Here is a 9,312-nt window from a genome sequence, read left to right on the forward strand (position 1 = left end):
GAGGCATTTCTTTCCCACAGAATATTGTTTATGAAAATATAATACCAGTATCCTAAAACATTCTAAAAGGCCTCCAGACTTAAACATCCCTTTGGACCTTCAGGAGTCTAAGCATCTTTATGAGCCATGAGTTCATTTCTATATAGCCACTGGCTATTCATGTAAACAGTCTTGCTTAGAGATCCTTAGCAGAACAAAGAGGCATCTCTGTGAGAATCATTTGTGACTCCTTTCTCCATGGGTCATTTTGATCCTAACATAAAAGGGAGACCAAAAGGATGAATGATAAAATATATACCATTGAGAAAAGAAGACTCTGTCAGCAAGATTTTAGTCAAATTGGACTGTTTCTATTTGGGTCCAATTGGTAGAAATAGAAAAAATGGAAGAATGTTTCAAAAATATGGATTTAGGTTTGATTCAAAGAAAAACATTTTACAATGAAAATCTATCCATAAGTCAAATGGATATGACCCTTCTTTCTAGAAATCTAGTGGCAGCTCACTTGGTGATATTATAGAAGAGACAAGATTAATGCCCTTCAAGATCCCTTCTAACTTTGAGATCCGGTGAAGATGAGCAATGAGAAAGAGGAATGAAGAGGGGGAGCAGGAAGGGGAACAATAAGAGGAAGAAAAAGAAAAAAATATCTTTCTTGTGGGTGCTAGTAAATTATTCAACACAATTGGGTACCTGCAATAATTTCCATTTTGGTCCTTAGGTTCTTAGATGAATGCCTAAAGTAATTTATGAGGATTCTACTATATCTCAGTGTGTTTTAGATATTCCCCATTGGTCATAAGTAATAGGAGTCATTCAGAAATCATGAGAATGAAAGAACTGATGGGACAAAAAAGAATGCTAGAGATCATTCATATGCTAGCTGTTTAGATTTACATGACAAGATTTAAATGTCAACAATTAATAATTTACCTTTTTCTTGATATTTTTGATTGAGGCATCCCAGCACACCTAAGACTTTTGTTTGACATCAATAAATATATATGTAGTGCATATACAACAGTCCCCTACTCTTATTAGTTTTTATAATTTTTTGCCATATGTGTCAGATTTTTCTCTCCTCTACCTACAAAATGTTCTCTATAATAAAAAGGTCCATGACTTATACTTCTTTATTATTTCCCAAACCATTAATAGGGGGACGTTTACATAGTAGGTAGTTTTACATAGAGGTCATTTACATAGTACATGAACATTTGTTGAATTGCATTAGATGGAAAAGAATAGATTAATCTGATATATTATCCTTCCAGAATCTTTTTAATGTTCTGTACCTCAACCTACTTCCACTCTCATTTAACTTGTTCCCAGATATGAATATTTTCAATAAAATATAAAAATTCTATCAACCTAAAAAAGGTCAGAGTATATGCAATCATTTCAGTTAAAAAATAAGGCCCATAAAGAACACCCATAAGCCTCTGCTCTCTCTTATTTTTCAAAAATCCTATTGTTGGGCAATCAATATTCCAGGCTATCAGATTCCATTTTACAACTTGGTGACATGGCTGTGATTCTCACTCTGATTTAGACAGAAGAAGCTCAATTATGATAGCAAACAAAGGAGAGGACTTTACATTCACAATACACTTTATGCACGTTGTCTCATATGATCCTCGCAATAGCCATGAGAGTTAGGTATTACTGTATATTATGGATAAGATGCCTGAGGCTCAAAGAATTTCAAATGATTACCCTTTTTGTGAAACTGGAAAACAATCTGACTTCTATTTCCAAATATACTACTCTACTTATTTTTCCCATCTTTCCCCATCTAGCTCCCATTTAACTTTAAATAGTAATTGTAATGTTATCTGTGGAAGAATTTGTTAAGATGAAAAAATGCTATTAATCCCTCCCCCATTATTAATGCAATAAATGAATTATGGAATTAATAATGTTAAAAAGATATTTTAAAAAAAGATTTTCCCTTGAATAATTTGCAACAAGCAAGTGCAGGTGTTTTTTTTTTCTTTTCTTTTGTGGAGGGGAGAGGAAGGATAGGGAAGTTGGAGAAGAGGGTGGGAAAAATCATATGACTATTACATCTCTTTTTTTTTGCCTCCAAATAAAGAATATCTGTGAATATGCTCTGTGTGGCTAGATATATTTGCATATTTTCACATTCCATTCCCCCGATTTTAATATTAAATTAACAAAACACAGATATGCAATCTCTATCATTCTTCTAAACTGTTTCCATTGCATTTAAATTGTGCACAATTTCTTTAAACATCCTCTGTGCTACTTGCTGTGACTAAACAAAGACATTTCCTTCCAAATTACATTTCTTCAAACACATTGTTTACATCTAATTCAAAATGATTTGTAAAGTGGCATAATGCATCCATACGGAGCTGGGAGGCCTGAGCAAACCACATTTACCACTAGGAGATTTTGAAAAATAATTTTATATTTTTAATTGACATGGATGAAGGGAGAAGCAGCTTTGTTCTGACTTTTTCATTACTTATTTAATGTACATCCGATAGACATTTGAATATTAAACTTAGCATGGTATTTAACCTCGCAGCAGTTACCTTTTAATCTCATCTAATTACACTAAATGTCAAAGCATGGCTTTGGAATTTTTTTTTAAGTTTGGAATTGATCCAATTTGTTGTCCAAATATTGTTGCATTAAGTTCTATAGTAACTTACCAGAGTTATCTGAGTATTTGCCCTTGTAAATACTGCATATTAGTCAGCAGATGGCATTCATTGTACATTAACCATTCCTCCATGTTATCACGTCGACTTTAAAACAGAAAGCATCTGGTTTCCTCAAAAAGACACATTATCCCCTCATTTGCAGTTCAGTGTTAATTTGTGAACTATTTAGTGATAATCAAAGAAGGTGATATTTCATCTCCATTTAGTTTGTGTAGCGGATTTAATCAAGTTTACAATGGTGTAAAATACATTTAGCAATTCCTTAGCAGACATGGGTTTTGGGGAGAGAAAAATCACAAAGGAAATCTTTGGCCTGCTTTTTTGGCAGAAGGCTTCTCTGGGTGCGTGAAACCTTCCGGTTGCCACAGCTGAATATCATCCACAGGATATTAGAAAATCTAAAACTTCTCTCCCCCATTCCTAGGGCATCCGGCCTGTCTAAATTCTCATGATGAACTATGAACTTAAGTTGCTTTAGAAAGTATATCTTGGTGCAAGTGAAAATGAGGATGGTCAAAAACTCCACTATTTCAAAAGAATCCAATTCCTATATAGAGTACCTTCTGTGTGGTCATAGATGGGGATCTGGCTGCTAATAGTCTAACATGATGCCTACTGTGGCACGTTTCATATCAAAATGATGCCCATCTGTCAGGATGGCAGGATGCCTGTTGCAAAGGTGGTGGATCATTTCTAACAGGGCATAGGTGCTTGTCAAAAAGAGAGCTATCGAGCTGAGAGGCAGGAAACACAAGGCGAGTACAAAGCTCCCATAGATTAGATAATAGTATCAATTAGTTCCCATTTTCCAAGATACTGTGAAATAGGAAGTGTCAATTTCTTAAGGAATAATTTACACTCCTCTCTCCAGAATGCCACAAAGATGTGGCATTTTTTAGAGGGAGAATTATGGTATATATGGCACCACAGTAATAAATGTCTTTAAATATAAAGCATTTGGACCAATGAGGATATCTGAGAGTACCTACCTTAAGCCACATTCTTACATTTGTAAAGAAGACGTGGAAGTAATTTAAAAAAATATTATGATTACAAGGTATATTTTTTAAACCAAAAGGTAAATATACAAGTAAGGCTTTTTGCCTTAGTTTATTTAATATTTTCATTCTGGGAAAGCTGGCTAGACAGATATTTCCTTCTGCTCAAAATATACACAAATAATTTTATACATATTCACAATTTGTATTTAGAACTGTAAAAGTCTTGAGTCTGATCTAGCCAAATGTCTAATGAGGTTAAACGATTTGCTTAAAATGACAAAGTTGTTAAATTGCAGAGCTGGAATTTGAACCCATGCAACTGTCCAGTATACCCGTTATTGATTTTATTGATCTATTTTTGTCTTTCTGGTTCAAGTCCTGCCTCTGCTAGATATGTGACCCTGGGAAAGTCACTTAGTTTTCAGTGCTCTAGACATTTCTTTAAGTTTCAGAAAAGGTATATCTATTGACATCTTTTGGTAAGGGGAGTTTCATCTGTTGGTAACTCCTTATATTAGTAAAATCACATATCAAATTCCTAAGTTTATCATATATATTTGCACACACATATAAAATTAGAAAAAATAAGCTAATACATAAGAAATACTTCCTTTCCTTATAAATTTGCTATGCTTGGGATTAGAGAAGAGAAAACTTAATGAAAATATTGCTTGGCTTTGTTTCCAACAGAGATGAAAACACTGACAAACATTTGATCAAAGGATATATATATATTTTTAATTTAAACACTTACTTCCATCTTGGAGTCAATACTGTGTATTGGCTCCAAGTGAGAATAATGGTAAAGGTAGGCAATGGGGCTCAAGTGACTTGCCCAGGGTCACACAGCTAGCAAGTGTCTGAGGCAGGATTTGAACCTAGGACCTCCCATCTCTAGGCCTGGCTCTCAATCCACTGAGCCACCCAGCTGCCCCCAGAATATTTTTAAAATACCATATTTTTTATCTTGAGAGACATTGAAAATATTTCTCTTCGATTTATATTGCAATGATTTAGCAAACATTTATTAGGCCCCTGCTGTGTGTCTGGCACTGTTCTGGGTGCTGGGAATGAAAAAAAGTATATTTTCGTGGACTTCACATTCTGTCAAAGATAAACGGTTTAGCAACAAATATTTAGTGTGGTGACCTTTGGCATTCTATATAACACTTTTATGTGTTAGTCTGTCAGCCATAAGGAGGGAGGTTTGTTTCACTATCTGTTGTCCAGATAATCAACTTTTTTTGGTTCTAGTTTTTCTGTGGACTCTTTCCAATGTCTAACACCCTGTGATCTATTTTCTGACATTTTATAATCAAAGGTTTGAATGATATATTCTATGAATTTAATGAAATGTGTATAATTCATGTGTACAATGCTCTGATCACCCAAGGAACCTAGAATTATCTCAAGGATCACATCACATGAGTTAATTTCATTGTGGGTAGATGTGTGTCTATTTTATTTTTCATCTAGCCTGAAGCATTGCAAATTTGAGAGAATGAGATGAAGTAACATTATGTATTGAACTGATATCAGCCAAGTATAGAGGAGGTATCTGTGAGTATACTTACATGTGAAAATCAATTTTCATACAAACGGAAATCCCTGATTATATATATATCTGTTACAGGAAGTAAAGGTTCAGAGTACAGTGACTTTGCCTTCTCTTAATGACAAAAGATATAAAAATAAAAATATGATTCTTGTTTTATAGACATAAGTGACCCATAACCACAGGCAAGTCATTACACCTAGAGGTGCCAAATACTCCAGGATTTGGCAGCAGATTCATGCTCTGCATGGAAACCAGCTGGCTGTGTTTTAGAGAAGCAAATAGGCTTCAGCTTAAATGGGGTTAAAAATAGAGCCACCTAAAGGTTTAAAATATAATAGGCTGACTCTTCTTTCTTCCCCAACCCCTCTGCACCAACAGTAAACATTCTCACTCAAGGAAGCTGGATGGGGGTCATTCACCACCAGAACACAATTCATGATCTAAATTATCTACCCCCCCTTTTCTCTATGCAGCATGTGATTTTTCTCATTACTGAATGTCCCACCCAATGGATTTTAGGCTTTTTCAGGGGAAAATAATGCAGAGAAAAATTATATTTTAGGTGGAAATTTCAAATTCTACCTTTTTATATTATAAAAACATATTTACAACAGGTGATAAATAATGTGCTTCTGGGTGCCAGATTTATTGTAGAATAGAAATCCTTTTCTGTTGTCAATTTTAGATTAGACAAATGATAAGGTACGAGACAGGTTATATCTTGTGCATAATGGCTCTTATTTGATATAGGTTGCAGACACTGATGAGATAATCAATGCTATTTGTTACTGAAAATTATACATTATTATACAGTTCCATCATTATAATCATTGATTGTGTTTCCATTATACTTTTCTGCAAAGCATATGAACCTATACAAATAAATAACAGAGAGAATTCTAGTGGTTGACCTTAGGAATAGTTTATTATTTCCATTTAAGTGAAGGTACAGAGTCAATTACTTTCCAAAATGGAAAGAAATTATCCTATGTGATAATCAGAAAGCTACCACTCCAACACAGTTCTCTTTCTCAGATATCTTGAAAGAATTATGTCTTTTGAGTTCTGCTATTACTTATACTATTATTGTGAATCCAGAAAAAATACTTGATGAAAAAGTACAATATCTTGTTTGAAAGGGCATATGGATTGTGACTTATACTTTCTATTTATTTGAGAGGGCAAATCAATGCCACGATGAGGTTTTATTCAGGAAGTAATTTTACCAGAAATTAAGAAGATTTTAAAGAAAGAGAACTGAAAATTATTGACATTTAGAGTTTATTATCATGAGTTTGACTCTGATCTTTGTTTTACTTCTTTTAGTATGATCTTTGTTATGCTTCTTTTGGAATCTATTTCTTGCCATTAACTCTTTTTTTATTGTACTGTTTCCTATGCTTGGAATGTCCAACTTCTTTGTCTTCTAAATTTCCTTAAAAAAATTAAACATTCATGCTTCCAGCTCTGGTTCCAGGAGCATGGAGTTTATTATATATATTTCAAGACTCATTTCACCCAAAAGAACCCCCCCAAAAAAACTTTGCAGATGTGCAGAAGTTACAAATTATGTCACATCAAAACACAAAACATTGGCTTCAGAATAGACCAAGGCCAAGGCTGAATTTTGACTAGGTTTTTATCAGAAAGCCAAGTTGGGGAGTATCTTGGCCTTAGCTATAACAGGCAGCAGCATTCCTTGCTGTGTTAACAGTGTTAACCCTTTAAATTCAGGTTTGATAGGAACTTAAAGCTTTTCAGTAAGGCCATAATACTTTACAAGAAGAAATCACAAGGATCACAAAAGGGGTCAAAAGAGGAGTCTCAGATTTTTATCTATTCTTTATTGGCTTCCCACAAAGAAGGAAATGGGGAAAAGGAATCAAAGAAGAAGAAAAATATACGTGTAGGAGTATAGATGTGGATGAGCCAAATCTTGGTTTTCTTATAATGAATTGTTTTCCTTGGGGACATAGTTCTGGTGTCAAGTTGCAGGTCTTCTTTTTAGTAAATACATCTTGCCTGCTATTGAAATACATCAATTTTATCTTCATCCTCCATTTCCAAATGTACAAATGTGTCTGTTTCATTAATTGGCTGCCCATCACATTGGAATCTGATCTGGTTCATTTATAAATCCTATAATTTATACTAGGCTTTCATCAGTTTACTAAGTGGTATGTAGCTTGTAATCTTTTTTTTTAAACCCTTGTACTTCGGTGTATTGTCTCATAGGTGGAAGATTGGTAAGGGTGGGCAATGGGGGTCAAGTGACTTGCCCAGGGTAACACAGCTGGGAAGTGGCTGAGGCCGGGTTTGAACCCAGGACCTCCTGTCTCTAGGCCTGACTCTCACTCCACTGAGCTACCCAGCTGCCCCCTACCTTGTAATCTTATATTACACCACTGTACTATCTTGCCCAGTCACATTCAAATTAATGCAGTCATTTCTTGTAGTTTTGATTTTCTATTTAGGCTTCTTGTCAGCCATAGTGGTCTCCTCAATCATTGCTTCATAAAAAAGGCTCAGATGGTCCTTGGTGAGGGAATGGGGGTGGGGGAAGCAGCAAGGGTAAGAGTAGGAAAAAGAAGAAGAAGAAGAAGAAGAAGAAGAAGAAGAAGAAGAAGAAGAAGAAGAAGAAGAAGATGATGATGATGATGATGATGATGATGATGATAAGCAGGAAGAGTTTAAGTTTCTATTAACCCTTGAAAATCCAATTAGAATTTTACCTCCTCTATAACCCATTATTCTTCCCTACTAGCATCAAGTAATATTTAACTTTCCACCTCCATAATGCAATTTTTTACCTAGACCTATGATTTCAGGGGAGTTTCCCAGTATTGAGGCTCTCTACAAATACAGAGTCACAACTATACAACTTTTAATCATAAAATAAACTGTCTAGGGAACTAAGAGATTAAATGCTTTGCTCAGGATCACACAATGTGTGAAAGAGGTAAGACTTCAATCTGAGTGAGATTGACTATGAAAAAAGTTTCTTATCTCCTACATCATGCTGTTTTTCTATAATTATTTTATTTATTATTTCATATTTTCTTTATATGTGTCATAATGCTCTGCTAGACTATAAGCTAAATAAATGCAGGGCTCATAGTTTATGTAAACGTTATATCTCACTTAGTATTTGATATTGTATTCTGCATAAGATTAAATATTTGCTGCATGAAATTTATCTCGGTAAAATGGAGTTGTCAAGATATGTCATGAATATATATGTATATATTTTATATGCAACTTGATATCTATCTCGCTAATCTGTCATAGAGCTAGAAGGATCCTTATTGAACATTGGGTTTAAGCTTCACATTTTCCATGGAGGAAACTGACATTTGGGTAGATTAAGTGAAATGTTCATTATCAAAACTAGTGAATGTCAGAAGTGGACTTTGAACCCAGTTCTTCCTGACTTTAGTAGTCTATTCCCAACACCACCCTGGCATAGTGGACATGAAGGATAAAGTCAATAGTCAAAGGTTACTTCCATATTCTAAGACTCCTACTTTCTTTGTAGTGAGAGTAGAACTGGGACCTTCAGCAGGGTTCTGGTGACTGATGTCATTTTGCAGGTTGTAAAAATAAAAATGGGCAAGCCAGATAGGAGGAAAATAAAAGTTCATCCTTATAAGGTAGAGAAGAAAAATGGATGACAACTGTTAAATGAGAAGCAAGTTGAGCAGAAAACTCAAAAAAATAAAAAATAAAAAAAAACAACTGGTAAGTAAGATAGCATCCAGAACAAGCAAGAGTCTTGTTTTCACACTAGATACACATAGGGATTTTTCATAAAGGGTAGTTGTATCTTCCCACAAAAAAAAAAAAAGGAATGGACAATGAGAAACAGAGAGAAAGCTCCACTTTACTATCAGACCTGCATAATGTTATACTTATTTTGATTCATCTCAGCCCCTGGATGGGGACTGGTTTGGAAGCAGTCACTCAAAGAACTTTCATAGAATCATGATAGTCCCTGATAGTGTGCTTCTTTCCAACCCTTACCCTTCACCTTACTAGGTATTTAAAAAAAATCTTTACCTTC

General features: G+C 34.6%; 1 pseudogene; it reads right to left on the minus strand.

The window, feature by feature from the left end:
- Window positions 1-7,277: 7,277 nt before the first annotated feature.
- Window positions 7,278-7,742, minus strand: LOC123239548 (annotated as a pseudogene).
- Between the last annotated feature and the right edge of the window lie 1,570 nt (window positions 7,743-9,312).

This window comes from Gracilinanus agilis, chromosome 3 (assembly GCF_016433145.1).
Source record: "Gracilinanus agilis isolate LMUSP501 chromosome 3, AgileGrace, whole genome shotgun sequence".
Taxonomy (NCBI): domain Eukaryota; kingdom Metazoa; phylum Chordata; class Mammalia; order Didelphimorphia; family Didelphidae; genus Gracilinanus; species Gracilinanus agilis.